This window comes from Pinus tabuliformis, chromosome Q (genome assembly GCF_031772625.1).
Source record: "Pinus tabuliformis cultivar Carrire ecotype Pingquan chromosome Q, CPIR1, whole genome shotgun sequence".
NCBI classification, from domain to species: Eukaryota; Viridiplantae; Streptophyta; class Pinopsida; order Pinales; family Pinaceae; genus Pinus; species Pinus tabuliformis.
In genome coordinates, this window is record NC_142296.1 from 555,270,962 (window position 1) to 555,295,390 (window position 24,429).

The following is a 24,429-nucleotide window of genomic DNA, read 5'->3' on the forward strand; positions in this document are numbered from 1 at the left end:
TTGTGGAATAAACATGGCACCCTTGTCGGCTTCATATTGAACATGTGTAGGTATCTGCGTGGGTAGTTGCAAGGGGTAGTGCGACATCAATGGGGCTTAATGGTTAAAATCCCAAGCCTACCTGAAAGTGGTTGTGGCCAATTGAGCTATGGAGAGCTCTGATGTAGCTATGATGAACATAGGGGAGACTCTCATCCCATGTGCACGAATGCTTGGTGTTGTTTATGTGAAAAATGTGCATGATCATCCTATTGATTGTTAGTTTTTGTAGCATCAGACATGTTTTAGACATGAAACTTGGTGGAGATGCTAGAATACATAAGATCTCCATAACCCATAAATCGTTTATGGAAATTCCACCTAGAGATGACTTAATTAGATTATAAACTTGTTTTTTAATGTTTCCTAAGTCTAAACTTAGGAAAACTAGTTAATTAATTAGAATTAATTAGGTCAGGGTGAGAACTATGTAGAAACTCACATGGATTGACTTCGATATGATCCTGTCCATGGGTTAAGTTTTAATATTGGAAGTTGGAGCCCCAACAGAGGATTATAAGAATTCGATGGGTACTTGGAGAAGACATAAACTTGTGCAAACCACTGAGAGTTCGATTTCCTTAGAGGGTTCAATTTTTAGAGATCCAGCAGTGCTAGAAGAATTCAAGATTCAATAGGGAAGCAAAGATAGTGAGGGGTAGGGACAGTTTGTGCGAAGGAAAATTTTTCCAGATTCAAAAAGTTAGCTACAAGAGGGCCTATTTTCCTTAGTGAGGTTGCGTAGAGGCAACACAAAAGCTTCAAAGGCAGAGTTCGATTTTGGTAGACAGAGAGTCGATTCAGTTGTTGGAGGCAAGTGAGATTTCTAGAAGGTGCCTGCGAGTCATTCTCAGAGGCTGGATTGGGAAAATGGATTGATCAGTTGTAGTTTCAGCCAGAGCATTGTAGTGTCTACATAGGTTTAATGCAAATCTTGATGCAAGGGTTCTATGGAGCCCATTCAGAGCCAGTTCGGAGCTGGACCAATGCCAGGTGAGAAAAAAATTGTATCACTAGATTTTGTGGTCAATTTCTCATGTAGTGGATTTCTAGTTTGTGCATCCAGATTGTACTCATAATTTCTCACTATTACATAATAATAGAACTCCTTATTAGCTACATTAGTTTTCCAAATTTTGGCTTTTCTGGAGACATTTGTCCAAAAATAAGTGTGTTAATTTTATGTATGTGTGTAGCATATTTCTCAATTTCCAGCGCTATTATTTTCCGTAATTTTATTTACAAATGTTGTTGTGCGAATTATTTGGTATTTGTCATAGCAGATAAATTATTAAATTAATTAGCAATTAGAAAAATAATTTCCAATTGCTACAATAGGATTTTATTATTGCAATTTCCACATGGTATAAGAGCATGAGTGATCAGTCGAGAAGCTTAGAATTCAAGGAGATAATTTCGATGTTCAAAGGGAGCAGTAGGAGAAAAAAAACTCATAATTTTTTTTAGTAGATTCCTTGGTTGGACGCAGAGGGTTTTGTAGTAGCAGAATCAACGTCGGGTGTAAGAGAAATTGCACACAATAGAAGGAAAATTTCTCTAGGGAAATTTCGAATCTCAAAAGTTCCGTTTTTCCAGCAGCAAATTGGCAGTGGCTGATTGTGGATTTTGTCACTCTGGGAGGGATAGCGTAGATTAGATCCAACAACTGAGCACAGGTAAAGAGGGTTCTTTCGATAGATTGAGAGATGGCCAAAACAAGGCTTAGATATCAAGATAGGTTGTAGGGAGCCTCCAACTATGTCATCTAGGAGGCTAGGATGTCCTTCTTTCTAGATGAATATGGCCTGAAGGTCTATGTCGACAATGTTGTAGCAGTACCCTAGGATGCAGATCAGTTGAAGAAGTACAAAAAGGAAACGGTGAAGGAGAAACAAACGATTTTGGATGAAGTTTGAGATAATAGAGTATCGCATATTTCTAGAAAGAATACAGCCAGGGAAATGTGGGTAGTGAGTTCTTTCGAGAAGTGGAAGATATTTCTCTAGGAGAAGATAAGAACCATCACGATGTAAAAGGGTGAAGGCATAGAACCCTTCCTCACTTGGGTTCAAGAGGTTAGAGATCAGTTGTTAGCCATTGGGGAGGCACCCCAACCCATAGATCTTGTACGGTTGGCAGTGAAGAGTGTCTCAGGGGACTGGAAAGTATTTTTCCAAAGAATACTGGGTAGAGATACTTTTCCTAGTTGGGACATAATTTGGAGTGATCTAGAGTAGGAGGAGTTAAGGAAAGCTCGAGTAAAGAGAACCATCAGTGGTAGTAGTAGCAAGGCCATGAAGAAGGAGAAGTATGAAGAGAATGTGGTCCTAGCATCTAAGGGTCCCAATTAGGGGCAGGGGGAGGAGAATAAGAAGAAGAAGAACCTATCAAAGGTCAAGTGATTTAGGTGTGGTGAGTTCGATACCTACATCATGAAATTTCCTCTCAAGAAGGACAAGTAGGAGAAGCAGGACCAGCAAGAAGCATCCATAGAAATTAACAAGATTTCCTCTAGGCTAGAGGAAGAGTTTGCTATGTTCACAGATATACTTCCAGGAGTGTGATGGGGTGACTTGGTGTTATAGCCCCAGAGAGCTACAAGTTGGGTAGGGTCCACTGAGGAGTTCACCTCATGGATCATCACCTAGCTATAGGGGCCCATAGTATTTAGTAGGAGGATGGATTAGTTCCAGAGATGGAATCATATTATAGGAAGACAGTTGAAGAGAAATAGTAGTCAAGTGTTGGGGAGCGCAGTGCAGGGTTGACAATACTGTAGAGTGACATGGTGAAAAGTTAGCAATAACAAATATTATTTAGTGATAATGCAAAGGCTAGTAGAAGTGAAGACTTGGGAGACATATGCATCATACTGAACACATTTGATTCAATATTTTGGATGCTTCTTAGTTGCAGTAGCAACATAAACATATGAGAGGGAGTTGTAATGCAGATGTAGAGTTGGAAGCAATATAGAAGTTTTAGTATCAAAACATATGCAACATCAAATTTGTGTAGTGGTTGATGGATAATGACTAAGGAAATAACATAGTGACCAAGGGAACATCACAGTGAATGAGGAAACAATACAGTGATTGAGGAAGAAGCACTGTGACTGAGGGAGAAACATTGTGACTAAGGGAGCAGCACAATCATTTCCAACATATTTTCTTGTCGGACATGAACATCGTGACAGAGGATGATACAAAGAAAGCGTGTTGTAATGGGGTGTGCACCACTAGCACACAGTCCTCGCTAAGAGGGAGTGTTATTTTTTGGAGAGGCTAGAATACATAAGATCTCCATAATCTAGAAATCATTTCTAGAAATTCCACCTAGAGATTACCTAATTAGATTATTAACCCATTTTTTGATGTTTCCTTTAGGAATACTAGTTAATTAATCATAGTTAATTAAGTCAAAGTGAGAATTATCTAGAAACTAACATGGATAAAATTTCATATGATCCTAGCCCTTGATTAAGTTTAATCTTTGTTGTTGGAGTCCCAACAGAGTATTTCCTTAGAGGGTTTGATTTTTAGAGAGCCAGTACTGCTAGAAGAATTTGAGCTTCAGTAAGGAAGCAAAGACAGTGAGGGGGCAGGGATAGTGAGTCCAGAGGAAATTTTTTCCAGATCCCTAGAGTCAACTACAGGAGGGTTGAGTTTCCTTAGTGAAGCTGTGCAGATGCAATGTAGAAGATTCATAGGTAGAGTTCAATTTGGCCAAATAGAGGGTCAATTTAGTTTTTGGAGGTCGAGAATATTTTTGAAAGGTTCCAACAAGTCATTCTAATATGCTGGATTGGGCAGACGATTTGATCAGTTGCAGTTCTAGGCAAAGCATTCTAGTGCCTGCCCACGTTTGACACATGGGTTTCGTGGAGCCCATTCTGATCTAGTTTTTGTGCTGGATCAATGTTAGGTGAGACAAAATTTGTTTCTCTAATTTTTTTGGGGACAGTTGTCCAAAAATAACTGTGCTAATTTTATGTGTGTGTGATAGCATATTTTTCATTTTCTAATGCTACTATTTTATGTAGTTTTTTCGTGAAGGTTGTAGTGTGAATAGTTTTGTATTTGCTGTAGCAGATAAATTGTTAAATTAATTAACAATTAGAAAAAAATAATTTCCAATTGTTGCAATAGGATTTCAATATTGAATTTTTTTACATTGATGACCTTTGTCTAATAATCAAACTAGGGGTGGAAGGTAGTTGAATTGGTGATCTAGGAGGATTCCTAATGGCCCAAAAATCGAAGTCTTAAAAAAATAGTGAAACCAAGACCAAGTTGAAGATCTCATTGTAAGGAATCTAACCATGCAAATGGAACCTCAATATGAGTCCATATGACCAACTTATCATAGTTTGGAGTTTGAAAAAATAGGTAGAAAAGAGGGGCCCAAAGAGTGCCACATGGCATCCCAGTTAATTTTCTACGCGGGACCCACTTGATATGGTAGCTCCTGGTTGGTCAATTAAATGTGGCATATGACAACCAACCACCCACAAAAACACATTCCATATTGGGCTAAACATTAAAAAATGGTTAAAAAAGGTTTAACATATGGTTATAACCTTAATATAAAAGCAAATTTAAAAAACAACGAATAATTTAAAAATAATCATATAAAACAAAATATGGTTACCACCATCTAAATAAAACTTTATACTTGCACCATATATAAACATTTTTTATATGATTGTTTAAACAATTTTCCATCCACATATTTAAAAAGGTTCATTATAACATATATGGGGAGGCTTGCTCGGTTGTGTTGTCACTCACTACAAAATTTGTTTTCAGCTGACTAAAGTGCAAAAGAAATGAAACGTTTGAAACCATATTACAACCCATAAACACTCAAAGCTAAATAATACCCCGTCCAATGGGTAGTGCTTAGAATTAGCTTTCTAACGGTATATGGAACTCCTCAAATGGGTTCTCGCATCAGAAGTTAGAGCAGATTGAAGTTACCCCTGAAAACCAGACAACAAGGAGAAAATGCCTAAGTGTAAGAGCTCTGATATATTGGAGGTCCCAAAATCGGAGGTCCGGGGAAGTCAACGATTACATATTGGTGAAATAGGGTAGATGACATATTGAGGTTGAAGCAACATGGCACATTGGCGCATGGCATGATAGAAGTGTGATATCGATGATCGAAGGTCCAAGGCATAATGTATATTGGCGATTGGAAGTCCTACAGTATTGGCGAGGTCAGACATCGACGATCTTGCATATCAAAGGTCCAAGGGATTAGAGCATCAAGAGATTGGCACATTGCAATCAACAATAAAACATATGATACCCTTTCATTAGGGGAATTTTGAGGTCTAAAATGGGCCTCCTAAGGAAATTATAAAATAATAGTGGAAATAATAAAATAAGATTAGATTACATCATCAAATTTTAGAGGGAAAAAAGGAAAAACTATTTTTTCAACTCATATTTTAAACTTATCTCCCTATGGGTTTACTAAAATTTTGAGCAGAAACACTCGTTGGATGCAAAATTTGATTCCTCATCCAAGGAGTACCCATGTTGCATAGTTTTGATAGACCCTGCTGCACGAAATTTGATTCCTCATCCAAGGAGTACTCGTGCTAGAAATTATGTTAAAACCTTAGGGAGATAAGTTGAAAATATGAGTTGAAAAAGTAGTTTTATTATTTTATTATTTTTTAGTATTTTTACTTTTCTACTCTAAAAAAAAGTGAATCATCCTCCATGGTTGACATCATCATATTGAATCCTATTGGTTCTTATAAATTTTATTTTGGTTGTACATTTTTCTTAGGACCTAAAAATTCCCCTAATGCGAAGTTGCAATATCTCATAAAGTTCTGATTGTGATTAAATTCATCGGGATCTGAGCCTTAAGTGTTAAAACTCTAGAAAGGGCCGAAAACATTTAACAAAGGAAATCAACGAAAAACCAAGGGTAGGCGAGCCTTTTCTCTCTCCTCGAGAGGGCCATGTGGTTGAATACTATTGGTCCCAGTTATGCCATGTGGTGTCTAACATCATCATGATGTGGTAGTATGGAGGACATGTGGCATGCATATCTGGCATTTTAAGGCCATATGGGGGCATATATGGGTAATACGTGGCACCAATCAGGAAACAACACGTGCTAGGGGATGACATCACATTGGTAATTGAAAATTAGAGGTTGAGGCTTCTCAACACTTCGTAACAAAGTGATCACTTGAAAACATCGATTGAAGGGGCTTCGATGTTAGGACTAGCCCACAGTCACAAACAACCTAAAGAACAGAAGGCAAGGTGCAATCACATATCAACAATTGCAAGTTTTGGGAGGATCCACCAGATACAACATCATGAAACCACTAATATCTGAGTTAGGATTTTTCAAATGGACCAAGCTCCTATCATCTTAGTTTCCGTCTAAGCCTTGGGGCTAAGGCAAGAGTGGGCCCAATCAGAGATCAGCATTTACAATTCTGTAGAGGGTTTTCAGTCTAAGTTTGTTGATTTTTCGACCTATGATATTTGGCCAAGCGCGCAGTGATCCAGGTGGCTCTAGAGACACACACATGACAAAGAGGGCTTATGGAAGCCCAAAAATCAAAGTGATCATAATGCTTTCAAACTAGAACCAGAACGTAGATCTTATTGTCATGATCGTAGCGGTGTGAACGGTTCGTCAATCCGACCTTGTATGAGGGAGAACAAGCCAGTCAAAGTTCTGGTCAAAGGTGGGTTGTGGGTGAGGATTAAGTGTCCTACAAATTAACTGAATCTTGAGCATGGAACCTAGCTCCCGAAAGTGGGAGAATTTGTGGGATCGTTAATTTGTCTAATATCCCCTATATTAGGTAAATTTGAAAATATATTTTATTTTAATATATATATATATATATATATATATATATATATATATATATATATATATATAGGGGTGGCAGCCACCACCCCCGCCACCAACCAAACCCGCTTACATTCATATATATATTAAAAAAAATGAAAACCAAAGAACTGATAAGTCGTGACCCCCGCCAGTCCACCCTCCTCCAACCTCACGTAATAACCATTATTTAATTCAATATGGGGTGGGCGAGGTGGACCCGGCACACACCCAACCATTATGTGCCATCAAATCAGGCAGGATTGGTGGGGATTGAACTCACCCGGCCCATGTGGGCCGGCCCCCACTAGGCAGTCCCATGTCACACCATTAATACCAAACCAACACCCCGCCACTTAAAAATTAAATGCGCCAACAAAAATGGTTACAGTTTTGTTAAAACAAAAACTTTAATATATTAAAATGGGAGGGGCAGGGTTTGACCACTGGACCTCTCCTCAACAAATCGCTATTTTTACCATCATGCCAACATGGTTTCTTGTAAACTTCACCAACAAACTTATATAAAACTCATTTTTTAGTGCACCCAGGCAGGATGGAGGAACTAGGAGCCGTAACAAAATTCGAGGCAATATTTTTTTTAATTAATTTTTAATGTAGGTGGAACCATGATTGAGCGAAATTTCCAGGAGAGTGAAATTTTTGCAGTGTCCAAATTGGACAAAATTTATGTCAATATTACACCTCTCAACAACATGAACCTGTTGGCGTAGTCGGTTTCCTGATTTGGGCAACAGATTTGCAGAGGACCTAGAGGAGGGAATCTTTGAGGAATCTAGGGGAATCTAAAAGATTCCTTAAGCCCCATAATTCCACTTTCTCAGAATTAATAAATTTGACAGATGATTTTGCACTATTCGATGCCACAAATTTGATGGTATGTTCAGATTTCCCATTTTCTCATTTCATTTTTCAGACACTTTTCACAGTGGATTGCAGGTGTCAGCATTCAATGTGCGAGTAGTGATTTACATAAGATTCAACGTCGTGAGATTGATGATATGAACAACTTCAACAGTTTGACATCATTTTATTCAGATGCCCCTAGATGTGAGGTATATGCAGTGTATTCATGTACTTATTTTGCTATGCATTGTGCTACACAGATCCCAGTTTGATGCTTGATGTGAGATTTTGTTTCTTACTCATTTTCATGATTCCTGCTTGATGTGATGCAGAGTCATCTGTGTGATGTACTTGTTTTCATGATTCATCATGTTGTGTTTTGAGATCCCTTTGTTGTATGTGTATAGGATACTCATGTTGTCATCATGCATGTTTGCATTGAGATCTATTTTATGCCATGTTGGCGGGATGCTCATCATGCATGAGTTTGTGTCATTCTGATGGGAGTCCTTTTTGATTGAGAGTTCTTGTAGTAGAACATCTCTTGGAGCCACTCCTGTGTGAGGGAATTTTCCTTGTATGATAGTGACATCACCTCTTATGTACATCATCACTATTGATAGTGCTTAATGTAGCAACCTACACCATATTGACACCGGGGCCAGGAGACGTAGCCCCTCCTGGACGAACTCCATTATCAATGGCTTATGTTTTCATGTGTTGATGAACTTCATGTTCCTCTTCTTTACAGCATGCAGATGTATTCATTTATGTTCTTTTAAATATGCAGTTTAACACATCACGAAAGTAAAAGGTCTTGGAAGGGTCCTTTGTCACAGCCGGACCCGGATCAAGTGGTATTAGAGAACTCTTTGCGTGGATGTGAATTGTAGCATAAACAATGGAATGTGCAGCGACAGAGGATGAAAAAGCGATGTACAAAACCATGCTCAAAATTTCCCAAAGGGTAGAGATAATGTATGAAACTCTATAGAGAGAGACAGAGGAAAAGGAGCGATTGCAGCTTCAGTTGCAAGCCATGGAAGAAGCCCTGGAAGAACTGAAGCACAACAAACATAGTCTTCAAACAGAGAACGTTGAATTGAAGATGCACTTGCTTGAAGAGAAAGAGGAAAAACAAAGTTTTCTGCAACAGTTGAAAGCTAAGGACGAGGCCTTGGGAAAGCTGCAGTGTGACCCATGTGAGGTAAAAAGTAATTCTCTAAATTCATGTATGTGTCCTGATGATGATTTCGCTATTTTTAAAAATCATACCACAGGAATTGGCTCCAAACTATTGAAGAGAATGGGGTATGAAAGAAAAGGCTTAGGTGTTAATGGCCAAGGCATTGTCAACCCCATCAAAGTAGAAGAATTACCCCATCAGGCAGGACTTGGGTATGTCAGAAAGGAAGTTGGGGAATGCGCCGAGACAGCTAGAGAACCACCAACAACAGATGATGAGAAGCCCTCATCAGTTCTCTCCAAATCGACAGAGGAGGTAAAAGATGTTGATTTCCTTTCAGTTTCATCTTCACATAGTATGATTTCTGTTGGAGATTTGGAGATCCGAATTACAGGGAAAAATGTGAGGCTCCTTACAAGGACAAGGCACGAGGAGGAAAAAGAACTTGGTGTTAATAACCAAGGCATAACTACACCACTGAAAGTTGTATAGAGACCAGAATTTGTAGGCATGGGGTACACCAAAGGAGAATGCTTGAAGGTGTCAGATTCTTGTGAGACACTGTCGAAATCGTCGAGGAAAGAGAATGATGGGAGCACATCCCCATCATCCCATGGCAATACCCATTGTAAGGAAAGAGCTGAGACAAGCTCTCATCGCCATAATGACATCAGAGACAACAAGGAAAGGTATAACCACTTTTGACATTTGAATGTTCATTTCGATTATAATCATGATGTTAAATATGAACGTAAGTCATGGAATCGAAAAAAACATGCACCTTTTGTGGATTACATAACCATAAATTTTCTAAGTGTTGGAAAAGAATGGCAGCACACAAAAGGATGAGGCATGAAAGCCCCTCTCAACAGTAGGTAAAGAAACATGTTAAGCAGATCTAGAGGAAGAAGACCTATTACAGTCATTGCGAAGGAAGTGGCCATCAAAGAGCCACTTGTTGGAGGCTCCATCCAGAGCAGCACCTTAAAGACAAAGTGTTGATGCATGAACTAGATGAAATAGTTGTTCGAAAAATGAATGTGCCACAAGGAGGTGACCCGTTCACATTCATAAGTGAAAAATGGTTTCTAGATATGTTAGCATCTCATGGTCATGCTTTTGTAAATCATTTGTTGCATTTTAAATGTAAAAGTGATTATGTGTTTTCCATTGCTTATTCAACAACAATGAAGTCTGGTCCTATTTTGTGTTGCATGATAAACTGTGAAAGTGATGTCGTGTTTCCATCACTTGTCAGAGCAAAAATAGTGTTTGGCCTTATTATTGTAAATCATGTGTTGCAGTGATGATGTGTTTTCCATCACTTTATGAAGCAACAATGATATGTTGGCCTTTTCTTCGTAGCTAACATATTGTGTCCATCCTGATGTAAAATTGACCACCGAGTATGGGTCATTAGTTGATCATGCAAGTCAAGCATGTAATTCTCAAAACAATGTACTATAGGTTGCAAAGATTGCAGGTGTTGTCTCATTGCTTAAAGCTCCAAAGAACAAAGGTGAAGGAAATGGAAGCGAGACCTTTCAGAACACTTGTGGTGCAGACAAGGTATAGATAAGTTGTAGATTATTTTTCATGCTTTTGGAGGACCAAAAGCTCCTCAGTGGGGAGGATTGATCCAAGTGACTCTAGAGACACACATAGGACAAAGAGGGCTTATGGAAGCTCGAAAATCAAAGTGATCAGAATGCTTTTGAACTAGGACCAGAGCGTAGATCTCATTGTCCTGATCGAAGTGGTGCAAATGGTTCATCAATCTGAGCTCGTATGAGGGAGAATGAATCAGTCACAGTTCTAGTCAAAGTTGGGCTGTGGGCCAGCTTTAAGTGTCCTACAAATTGACTGATTCCCAAGCATGGAATCTAGCTCCCAAAAGTGGGCAAATTTGTGGGATCGTTAATTTGTCTAATATCCCCAATATTAGCCAAATTCGAAAATGTATTTTATTTTAAATAAAAATAAAAATAAAAATTTATATAGGGGTGGCAAGCCACCACCTCCGCCACCCACCAAACCCGCTTACATTTATATATATAAAATAAAAAAAATAAAAAAAATCAAAACCAAAGAATCCACGGGCCGTGACCCCCGCCGGTCCACCCTCCTCCAACCTCACGCAATAACGATTATCTAATTCAATATGGGGTGGGCATGGTGGACCCGACCCACACCCAACCATTATGTGCCATAAAATCGGGCGGGACAAACGGGGATTGAACCCACCCGACCTATGTGGGTCGGTCCCCACTGGGCGGTCCCATGTCACACATTGCACAATGCAGTCTTTTGGCATGCATGTCCTTGCTGACTGAAACTGTGCACTATGTAGTTTCAGCCCTCAGCAGGTAGACTGGATTGTGAATTACGTAGCTCCAGTAACTAGTCATCCTCTTGATAGCCCGGACTGTGCCTTGTATAGTTTTGGTCGTCGGTCTCCGTGAAAATTGTGCAATCTTTACTACCAGTCACCCAGGTGTGTTGCATGTCAGTCCTCAGATTTGTTTTGGTATTCAATTGATAGATTTCTTTCCATGAGTGTCGCTATGTCTCCAGGTATAGTAGGTGTTCGTCCATCTCTCAACGGTACATTTAAAATGGCCTTCAAGAGAGTGGGGTCAAAGGACACCGTTGGAAGTGAAACTCAAGATGCAGTTGAACAAGTGTCTATGGGCTTTCCCGTTTACGAAGACACCAAGCTAGTCATAGACAGAGACATCAAGATGAAATGTCAGGAGGTCAATGATACATTCTTAGGCACATTTGAAGAAGATTTGGAAGACCGTAGGGTCTATGTCAACATCCACAAATCTGGCTTGTACCGTATTGCATGTAGGTATCCTGCGTTTCCAGGTGCAGACATGATACATTGGATTGTCTCGCACACTAATCCTGAGACGATGATGTTGAGAAGTGTTAGTGGGACAAAGATTGCTACCTTTAGGGCAAAGGACTATCAGGAGATGTATCACTTTCCACAGCCGGTGATCACAATGGAGAAACCCTTCAGCACATGCAACAACGCAAACTCCAGAGATATCTTGAAGAGTTGGGTGAAAGAGCCAACCAAGTTTAGGAAAAGACCTAGTCTAGTTTACAAGATGAAGATATTGCATAATGAATATCAGTACTTGGTCATATTTGCATGTGCTTATACAACCAAGAGAGCACAGAGACCTTCAAGTAGAGATGGGTGATTGTGTTGGACCAACTGGCCAGCGAAGGAAGGCCATGCAACTAGTCCGACATGTTAGCTCTCAGGTTGAAGGAACAGGTGACAGGAGCCTGACATCTGCCCAAAGGTCAGCAAGCAGAGATATACATGTCCTCTTACATTCTAGTTGCAATCTATTCCATCCAACAGTTCCCAGGTTTGAAGTGGGCATGGACACCTTTGGAAACCTCTTTTCACACTTATTGCAGATTATTCTCTGAATGTAGCTTCCATGGATTCATCACATAGTTGTCATACCAGTTTCTCATTGTGGTGTACAAAATGATATTTGAGTACGATCCACCTTGCATGTCGCAGGCAGTAATGGAAGCATTGATTTCCATAGAAAATTGGTATGCCTCACCCCTTGGCACCTTCATATGGATGTATAGCGTGGAGAAACCTCCATGTGTTTTACTGAAGTTTTCCATGGACACACTTGTCATGCAAGAAGTGTCGTATCACATCTTAATAGGGTGGTCAGCTAGATTACACAAGAAGAAGAATGCACCTTGGCCCATTCTTCCTTTGCGGATTTGGTTGTACGTGATATGGAATCTCAAGCATGTTGATGCTGAGACGGAGGAGTTCAAATGATTCACTTTAGGAACCATAAGTTTCAACCCGTATGACTTCCATTGCTTTGTAAAAGACCACTGCATGAGAGTGCAATTTCCATGGATCCACGGGGCATGTCATTGGCCCGAGGAAGACCCATGGAGATATTGTCACAACTTCTCCAGGCTCAATGAACCGATCGACATATCTGTGGAATGGTTAGCAAAGTGGTGTGAAGAAGCATCTCAGAGAGCACCATCATCAGCAGTAGTAGAGGGTAACATACCTACGCATGAAAAAGGTAAAATAAAGGTTGATGACAACACAGAGGTAGAACAAAGGTGAAAGTTCAAAGCAAATCCACATGTGATGAAAGAAGATTTGGAGATTGAGGCTAAGAGGCGAAAGCATGACAATTTGAATGCATAAAGGCAAAGAGATAAACAGAGGATGGAGGAAGCAGAGAAGGAGTTGCAAAAGTTGAAGCAACAACCCTAGGAAGAACAAGAGTTGCACAAAAAGGAGAAGGAAATGCAGTAGGGACATACACAACATGAGGCGCAGCATGCACATATTGATGAAACTATGCCCATACAGGTTATAGACTCATCTGAGCAGGTGGCACATAGTAGACAGGATGAGTAGTCACAGGAGTAGGACTTAGCTCAAGAGATTGAACAAATGCTAGAACAGATGGATATGGATGTGGTGCAATGAGAGTTAGATCAGGATACAAACCTCATGCCTCATAACCAAGAGGTCACGCCACCAACTTCACCAGATCTGGAAGTAGAGCAAGTCTGAAGGGATCAACGAGACACAAAGATCCTTCAAGACAATCCAAAAGCGGAGATGCACAACATATCTTTCAATGAGTCACAACACAGAGTTGTGCAGTCACACAAATTTCCTACTCCAGATGTCCACACATCCCCTGCAAAGTTTGAAGAATAAGTGATCGTATCTGGTGTGCGCAAGCATCCAGCAACATTTGCCGATGCTACCAAAGCATATGCTGGGGACACCAGCTCAAGTGTTTGATTCTTGATAGTAGAGAATGAGCGCATGGCCAAGGAGTTACAAGCAGACAAGCAGGAAGGAGAACAGGTGACATCATCCACTAGAGCATAGTTGAAGAGAGTGATACTGGATGAAGTGTCATCCCTCGAAACAACTATGCAGATGTTGTATTCTAGAATCGGCACCGTGCATAAGGCAGTTGTCCATCTCAACGATTGGCAGTAGCACTATGCTAGGAGAGCACACATCTTGTCAAATCTGGACATTGTTGTTGACTGCATATAGACATGGACAATGAGATACAAAGGAGCCCCATTGCATTTTCCAGAGATGATGAAGTTGAAGATGGTAGAGTTAAAGGCACGCATCCAGAGTTAGGTCCGGAACTATGAGGAACTCTCGTAGCTCATCATCAGTTTGCAGGCTTCGCATGCACGGGTATTCAGAAGTATGGATGTCATTGTGCAAGTGCACATGATCCCATCTATTGGCACACTCATCAAGGCGAAGTCGAAGGACCAAGTCCAAATGGAGCTTGAGATGTACTTTGACGAGTTGATGCATGTAGCCACCAGCGCAGATTTGGAGATCAGTGCACACACTATGCATCAGTATGTTGCTGGTCAAGATACACTCAAGACTATGATGCGCATGTTAGAAGACAAGTTGGACAGAGGTGCCAGATTAGTGTACCTGGATGAAACGAAGGTGAGAGTTCGCTTTCAGTAGGATGTCACCATTGAGCATGCGAAAACCATCACGAATTACCAATCTTGGCATCAATTCACCACCGTCGATCATCGGGAGGATGTCGAAGAGTTAGTCTTCGTACAGTTGTCTGTCTTAGTGATAGCTTGCATGACTTGCTCAAACCTATTTTGTCTCACATGGGTACATGTGCAGTTTGTAATGTAACATCTTGTAAAAGTGAAAGACCAAGTGTCGATGGTAAAATGTAATATTCATGTAGTAGCTGAAGAGTCATGAGGGTAGGTGAAGAGTCACAAAGGGGAATTTCAAGGGTCACCCCACCCTTTTCTATTTATAGAACCTCATAACTCATTGTACAGGATTTTAAGAGCCAAGCTTCCTATAGGTGTCTCTTAGAGAAAGCTTGGAGTGTATTGTAACGAGCCTTGGCTTCTCCATAGTGCAAAGCCAATACATCTCTTTGGAGGAGCAGGTGGCAATGACTGTAATGTTCCACTGTTGGAACTAGTGGTTGGTCATGGTTGTACTATATGATTGGATATTTCACTCTCAATATAATAGAGTCATCACGTTTCATGCATATTTTATTATTGTATTTCAGCTTTCTTCGTTACTCTAATGATATATGTAGTTGTTTTCTTACACATGTATGTATGGACTCTTTCTATATGTATGTATGAATCTTGTTGATATGTGTTGTTGGTTTAACCATCACTTTGGATTGTTGGTTCACCTGCCTTCCAACTTTTGATGTATCTTTGCTCATGTGTTCCCTTCCAAGCTGTGTGTTTCCACAGGTTTCCAAGGGGCGCACTCATTCCACTTTCCGTGTGTTAGAACCCTTCATGCACCTTCCTTGGCTTGCCGTGCTAGTCACACCCTTGCTACCAACAAGGAAATTATGCTTGCCTCTGCACGCAACCGCAGTCAAGGTGATACTGTACGACCCACTGCTAGGACTCCTACACGAAACAATCTGAGGTCTAGTTGGGACTTCTTACCGGAGAGATCCCAACATGTTGGCGGGTCCAACACCGTCAACAAGTTTTAATCCTAATATGTTGTTGAATTTCTATAAAATCTTATATTTATTATATTTAATGAAATGGACATATTAAGTGATAGTTAAATTATAATATTTATTGACTTATTTTTAAATTTTAAATTTGGTATATTTTTTAATTTTAGATTTTTTAAATAGTTTTTTATTTATTAAACAATTGGTACTTTTATGATACAAGTGGATGGTACAAATAGTATCAATAAAAGATAAAGTAACAAAAACTCTATGATGAGAATATGTTAATTGTACAATTTATAAAAAAAAATTAATATTTTTTATTTTCATTTAAAAAAGAAAAGATACATTGAAAATACTAAGTACTAGTTTATCGTAATAAAACACACATCTTTAACTATAAGGATGCATATGCACACACGTTTAACTACAAGGATACATATGTCTTTAACTACAAGGATACATATGCCTTTTTCCAATAGGTTATACATGCAGGAGCATCTAGGCCTAGCCAGTGCTTTGATGGTGTGGTCACATGTTGTGGCTAATGAGAGTTTGGAGGAAGAATTGGTTATTTAATTTTTATTAATTTCAAAGTATGTAAGTAGTTATATTGTTGCAAATACTAAGGAAATTAGAGAATAAGTGGCAAGTGATACTCCCTGCGTGGAGATCAAGCCAAGTAATCAGAATGAGTAGTTAGGGTAGGATTTGATTTCTAAAAATATAGTGAATTTCTTCATTTGTTGAAGGAGATGGTTAGATAGAAAATATATGTATTTTCCTTCTTTTCTGAAAGAGAGGAATAGAGAGAGAGAGAGGATTCACAATGGAATTGTAAGCTCACGGGCATATTAGAAACAGAGGCTATAACTAGAAGAATCAGTCCAGAGAGAAATGGTGAGCCTCAAGATGTAATTATGTGTTTATATGTTTATATACAAAGAGTTGATTTTGAGTGTGGAACTGTGTATTTATGCATTTTTGAGTTCTATTGTATATATATGCTTGATTGTTTAAAATCTTGTTTGCAGGCATGTTGATCAACCATCGATCACTTAAGGATTGATGGTGATCCATTGATAATCGAAATATTGTTATATGTAGAGTTGTGTGTGCTTAAACAAAGTATGGCAGAAACCCTGGATGAGGCATAGAATCCATCAAATGCGAATGAAACCAAGTCAAAGGGAGAAACGACGAAGTAATACACAATAACCTTTAGATCTAGAAGATCAACGACCCGGGTGGAATCGCTGGGGGATTCGGGTCTGGATTTGACCTTGTGTATCGTGGATTTTTCTTAGGAGCCAGCTTCCGAATTTGTTTTTTGGTATTTTTCTGGGAATATTTTTGTGATTAGCAAGGAACTGATTAGATTTTGGAATGGATGTGTATAGCTTAAGACTAGCATGAATATTGACTGAAGCAGCTTTTATCTACCCTTGTAAATGTAAAACAAAAACAGTTTCAAAGGCTTCCTGGCTGACATTCAGGATTCATCTGCAGTTTTAAGGGATATACAGCAATTAGAAAATCGATTTTTCCTGTGGATTTTTTACAACCTTCTTTGTGAATTTAACTGAGGAGATTCCCCAATGGAGTCGCCATTATGTTATCACTGAGGTTTTCCCTCAGGTTGTAGTAAAGGGATACGGCCGAGGTAACCACAAACCAACTTTGGATTGCAGGTTCTAGCCCACCTGCAATCAGAGAGGGCTCTCTCTTTCAGATTTAGCTATGTTGAAAAGGATTTTAGGCTAGGTATTGAGTTCAGAGGGTTTTTGTTTTGTTTTTGGTGGGAAAATTGATGTTTTCAGGTAGAGAGGCAAAGCATAATCTGAAAGTTTCAAACCATTGGGCGTGGAGTTGAGGAGGAGGACTACTGGTGCGTTTCTTTGGTCACAATAGGGGAAAATGGAGCCAGATAGCTGCACAGGAAACAATGTTTCAGGTTTTAAATGATGGAACGAATGCTAACTAATGAGAGGCAGTTAAGAATCTCTCAATCAGCTTAACAAAGGGAGGTAACAAAGCCCTACCTAGGGGCAGTAAAGAATCCCTAGATAATTGACAAACACAGGTGAATTAGGGTAAGTATGAGCCAGAATGAATTCATATTCATTACCAATTCATTCAGATGAAAACATAAAGAAACAACAGAAATTGAGCATAGAGTGTATTTAAACAAGTTCTAAGCTAATCTTTCTTTCTTCTATTTAGATAGTGGTAACAATAAACAGAGGTAAGATGCACTTATTGTTTCATGCTGCAGTGCGGGAATTCCATCACACGGTCTATAGAAATCATTAATAGCACATCAGACAGTTTCTTCTTCAAGATTTCAACAATCTTTGATTAAGGAAAACAACTCAGATATACAATGCGAGTCTCTAGTGAAAAATACCAATCGACCGACCCTTAAAACAGTGCAGAGGGTGGTATATATAGGGAAAACTCTTCAAAATTGCTTATTTACAGTTTGACCTAAACAGGTCTGAAGGAAAGATGATTACTTTAACCTAATCCTATCCAAAAATAAATGCATAAAATATCTTGAGCTGCGTTGAGGGCCGCCGTATGGGGACTGAGTAAATGTGTTGTCCTCGGTGGCTTGGTGCAGTTGTCTCTGCAATAACTGTGCATGGGTCTCTGCTCCATTGTAGTTTGGTGTCCTTAAATGCTTCAACTATGATTTGAGAGCTGGGATGGGCTTTCACCGCCTGATTTGACTTTGTTGGCGGCCATTCAATATTAACCTGCTTTGGGAACTGAAGGTTTCTTTTAAACAATTTAACTGGTACACTTTACTGCTTCTCTTTCCTCTGATACTCTCTGACAACTGAATTGGGTCGCTTCTCTCCTTTGCTGTGGGTCTAATAAAAAATTAATGGCCGTTGTTCGACCTCTGTTTCCTCTAGAACTGTCTTCTGCTCCTTTCTGCATGCTTCGCGAAGAAAAACGGGTCATTCGACGCCTTTCGGGCTTGCTGGGGGTTGCGCGATGAAAAGATTCCCCATTTTGGCCTATTTTATCCAGCGTGCATCAAAAACTGCCTCAGAAACTGATTCCGGGGCTCCAGAGTGCGATTTTCGCCCTTCGCGCCAAAGTTGCTGATGACATCAGCATGACGTCAGCGGGTGGGACCTCGTACGGTGGGTGATGTCAGTGATGATGTCAGCAGGATGACGTCAGCATGTACGGAGGTGATGTGGCAGTACGACAGGTCTGATGATGTGGCAGGACACGTGGCAGGGACGTGGCAGGGTGACTCGGCGGTACAGTGGCAGGAGGCCACGCAGGCGGATGACGTCAGCGTCGACGTGGTGCTGACGTAGGATGGAGGAGGGTGGTAAGCGGTTTCTGGGCGCACCGCCTTTGAGGAAGAGTGGTTTTGCTAGGGGGGGCTCCGCCATAGCCCAGGAGGCAACGCGTGGCGGGAGTACGGCGGCAATACCGCCCATCTCCTGGACGCTAACCTTCGGGTGGTTTGGAGATGGGACGGACCCACCAACCGTTGATCTGGGTGCAGAACGATCAGACGGCTGGCAGTAAGGACGAGTCAGTGGAGGGGTAAGGGGCGGGAATATACACGGAATATTCTAAATTTAATAAAGCATGGTGGGATTTTAAAACTTTGGTTTACGTGGGTTTTGGGGGTTATAAACGGGCACGGGTTCATATATTTACACTTGGGACTTAGGGATAGGGGTGAAATATGGGTTTTTTTTTTAAGGTTTTAGGGCTAGGGGAGAGGTTATTAGCATGACCAGGTGTCATCTAAGTCCTGCTATGACACGGATGGGCTAAAAATAGCCCCAGATAGACTGCTTTTTCCCTGACTTAGAAGAAATATGGCTATATTGCCAGGGAGGGGATATTTACATAGGGAAGTTTTATATACATAGTTTTAGTAGGGGAAGGGGAAACAGATTAGGGATTTAGATAATACAGTCAGTAGTTAATATGGAGATGACCAGAAAGCGCTAAGTTAAGGGTCCTTAGGCTAATTTTGGGGAAAAGAATCTGTAAAGAAATGAAATCCTTGAGAGAAGCAGATCTTCACCAAGGCAGCTGATATGGAGAATGATGGAACTAAGAGGAATCAAGCAGATCTTGACCTCTTTGGGGAAATTAGTAAGTGACTTGGGGAATGAGAAGAGGGGGAAGTTAGTTATGTCTAGCTCGAGCTCCTCCAGATGAAAATTTCTTGATAACTGTGATCTGGAAAGATATACACTTAGAAACACAAAAATTGATTATGAATCATTCTGCAACCTCAAAAACTACCTACCCAGCCTACTTTACTAACATTTTTTCTTCTTTTTGGTTTGGGTGCACTTAGACTTGCAGACCCAGCTTTACAATTTTTTCTTTTGAATGTCTTCCTATCTAAATCTACACTTATTTCTGCCAAGGGCCCAGATTAAACAGTTGGGTCCCTTTGATTCTCTACTTATCTACAAATCTGCCAAGATTACATTGTTTGGACAGATACATTCTCTATATTCTAAAACAGGAAATTGAAACCTATTGAAACCAAGATTAGACTATTTGGACCTCCTTAAATGAAAACTCTTCCAAACTGGAACAACTCATCAAAATTGGAATACAACAGTGCCATTTGGACTAGCACACTTCATGGCATCTTGTGGAAATATGGAACACTGCAGCCTGCAAAGTATGACATATTTGGCATGTAAAAATGTCAATCATGAAAAATGAACACCTGTTGCAATAGGAGGCTAACAGTGGCTCCACTTGGGGATGTCTTTTCCTTGTGAAAAGCCAAGAACAATAGGTCAGACTGCCTTGATCTTCTGTTTGTTGCTGTAGACTGGAAAACTTCTTTGTGCTGCCTGTTTAGGTAATTGAAACTTGGGAAACCTGAACAACATCACTCAACCACTGGGGTACTGTGAGCTGTGCAGCATTGCCTGCTTTGCCGAAATTAGCACAGAGACAGAGCCTCTAAAACTGGAACACTTGCTTTGGCTGTGTCTTCTCAAAATTTACTACTGCTTCTTTAAACAATCAGCCTGCTTATACAAAATAAAAAACAGAGTGCTGATACAAATATTTACTGTACAGAAATATATACAAAGCTGCACTGTATCCCTTAGAAGGGATCATGGTAATGTTTCAGCATACGACCATTGACAGGGCCTTCTTCAATAGAACTATCCTCTATAGATTTAAGAAAATAAGTGTTATTTCCCTGAACAACAGAAATAACGAACGGCCCTTTCCATAAAAAATCAAACTTGGCATGTTTGCCTTTGTCTTCTCTTCTTGAGTCCCACCTTAGAACTTTGTCACCAGTATTGAAATCCTCAGCCTTGGCTCTCTTATCAAACATCTTTTTGAGCTTTTCTTGCAAAATTTTAGCTCTGTCATAAACTTGTTCTCTGGTTTGCTGAAGATGAATGGTCTGATTAATTCTTCTTTGAATGTCATTTGGTTCAGCCTAAATTTCCTGTAACAGCTTGATAGTAGGAATGCCCAAGGACGAAGGAAATCTTGCCTCCATGCCATATACTAGCTCATAAGGACTCATCCCAATGGATCTCTTGCTCGAAAGTCTATCTGCCCATAGGGCATTCACCAGCTTTTTATGCCAGTTCTTCTTGTTCTCTTCCAGCACTTTCTTTATGATGTTGATGAGGCTTTTGTTAGATGATTCGGCCAAACCATTACCTTGAGGGTAATAGGTTGTAGAGTGGTCCAAGGTAATATGAAATCTGTGGCAGAAATTGATCATCTTTTTGGACTTAAAGGCAGTGGCATTGTCAGTGATGATTTTCTCGAGGCAGCCAAATCTAGAAAGGATATTGCACTCAAGGAATTGGATAATGACGGTGTCATTGGCTTGTCTACAGGGAATGGCTTCAACCCACTTAGTGAAATAGTCAGTGGCTGTTAGGATCCATTTGTGCTGGCCTGAGGAAGAGGGATGGATTTCTCCAATGAAGTCAAGACCCCATTGTTGAAAAGGTTTTTTGGTTGAGATGGGTTTCAGGGGTAGGGGTAACAGCTTTCTCTTTCCCTAAAAAATTTGGCATTTGTGACATGACATGGAAAACTTCTTTACATCTGCAAAAAGAGAGGGCCAATAGAAACCAGCCCTTAAAATTTTATCAGCTGTGGACTTCCAATACAGATGTCCTCCAGAGTCACCTGCATGGAATTCTTTCATGACATTGTTAGTTTCATTCATGGTTAAACAATTAAGCAATATACCTTCATGATTTCTCCAAAATAATGCACCATCTATTACACAAAATCTTAAAGCCTTCATTTTCAAAAATATTTTCTTGGTCTTGGACAATCCTGGGGGAGCACACAGGTTTAACAATTCAAAGCATGCATCAGCGTACCATGGGGATTGTAAAAGGATTTCATTGATCAGTGGAGTCGCCAGCTCCGGTTCATCGTCTGGTTGGTTAATGTCTAAGGCTTGAAAATTTGTTTCGGACATCAGTTTAGCTAAACCTTGTCCCTTTATCAGCTTGGTTGGTTTGATTTCTATGTCATATTCAAGGATGTTTGCAATCCACTTGCCTCTTTTGCCTTCTAATCCTTCTTGGGTCAATATGTCTTTTACAGTAGTGTGTGGGACATAGGAAATCACGTGTGAATATAAGATGTACACTCTGAAATCCTTGATGGCCTTAACAAGTGCGTAGGCTTGTTTTTCCATGATTGGGTATTTCAAAGGGGCGTCTCTTAGAGCTCGGCTGAAAAATGCAATCGGTTTTTCAGCTCCTTGTTCATCCTTTTGTAAAAGGACAACTGCTATCGTGTGATCAGATGCAAACGAAAATATGATAAAATCTTTGTCAAACTGTGGGCTGGTGAGGACAGGGGTCTGGGTTAAGGCTGATTTTATACTCTCAAATGCTTGTTTGGTTTCAAGAGACCATTTTACCTTGGCATCCTTCTTTAACATGTTGCTTAACAATCTTATCAACTCAGCTAGATTTGGAATAAATCTTCTTAAGAAGTTGATTTTCCCAAGGAATGCTTGCAGCTCTTTTATGTTTCTTGGATATGGGATTTGGAGGATGGCTTGGATTCTTTCAGGGTCAATTCTGATCCCATCTTTTGATATGATGTGGCCAAGTAATTTTCCTTCTTCAAGGCCAAAGAGAGACTTTTTGGGATTCAAGGAAATGCCATATTTCCTACACGTCATGAATATTTTCCTAAGGTGCTTGAGGTGCTCTTCATCAGATTTGGAGAATGGGGTCAAGTCATCAAGGTAGACAACTAGGAAGTCATGTATTTCTTTGGCAAAAGCAATATCCATTGCTCTTTGAAAGGTTGCACCAGCGTTTTTAAGTCTGAATGGCATCTTGACATACTTAAATGTTCCCCACGGTGTGGTAAAGGCTATTTTGTCTTGGTCATTTGGGTGAACAAGTATTTGGTTGAAACCTGAAAAACCATCTAGCAAAGAGAGTCTAGATGACCCCACTACCCTTTGTAGGATGTGGTCCATTTTGGGCAAGGGATAGTGGTCTTTTCAGGAGACTTGGTTTAAATTTCTAAGATCTACACAAAGTCTGATTTCACCTGTCTTTTTTCTCGTACGAACAAGATTGGACACCCATTCAGAAAATCTGATAGGTGCTATTATACCTGCTTCCCACATCCTTTTTACTTCCTTCTCAATCGGGGGAAGAAGCATAGGGTTAATTATTCTAAGTTTCTGTTTGAAGGGTTTCTGGTTTGGTTTTAAGGGGATTGTGTGCTGGATCACCGAGGTGTCATAGGATTTCAAATCCTCATAACTCCAAGCAAATACATCTTGGAACTCTTTGAATAAATCAATGTACTTGGGCTTTTGATCAGGAGGTAAATTTCTGGACAATTTGATCATTTTGGGATTTTCTTTTGTTCCAATGTTGTGTTCTTCTATATCAGTGTTAATGGGTTGCAATTTTGGCTTTCTAGGAACATCATTGGCGTCAAACATGTCTTCTAATGGGGTTAGGCCAGCAGGCAGAAAGTTATCATTTAAGTCAATGATCTCTGTCTCTGCTTTGGCAATGTCTTCCAAATGCATTTGTTTCAGTTGTTCTATGTTTTCTTTGTCAAAAACAGTCGGGTTCAGGATTTGCTTGGCTGTTGCAGCTGTTACAGCTTGCTGATCTTCATTTGTTTGCTGTTCTGAATCTGTCATAGCATCCAAGTCAATGTTGATATTTGAAAACTCATGCTCAAGAGCGAGGAAATTATTAATCTGGGTATCATTTTCGAACACTTTCCAATCCTTAACGTTATTTGGGACAGCGGGCCTATGTTTTATTTCAGCTGTGAAGTGATGGTTTGGCTCAAAAGGAAGCTTGCATGTACTAGCGAAGGTGGCTAGGCTGTGTGCATGAATGTTATGTTCTCTTGAAATTTTGGCCAGCTTGAATTCAGTGAATGCATTGAGTATATTAGTGGCAGCAGTCCTATAGGCTCTCATTCTATTGTCATTGGTTACAAAATTACCTTTCATCTGTTGTATGATTAAATCAGAGTCTCCTAGGATAGACACTTTCGCAGCTCCTATAGCTTTGAGCAGTTTAAGGCCTAGCAGCAGAGCCTCATACTCCGCCATGTTATTTGTGCATTTAAAGTTCAGTCTGTAGGCATGACCTTCCGCATGATTGTTATGTGTATTGTGAATCCAGACACCTGCCCCTGCTCCTAACTTGTTAACAGAGCCATCAAACTCTAAATACCATGTGATTTCTTGCTTGTGGTTAGTGCTAAGAGTTTCAGCTATGTTGGGATTGGGCAGACTTGAAATTTCTGTTTGGGGAGTTCCTTCTAGCATGCTGGTTGCACTAATTATTGTGACAGTTTCATCAGTATGTGCAGCCGATTCTTCATTGATGTGTGCTTGTTGTTCCAGAGCGAAGGGCTCATTATCAA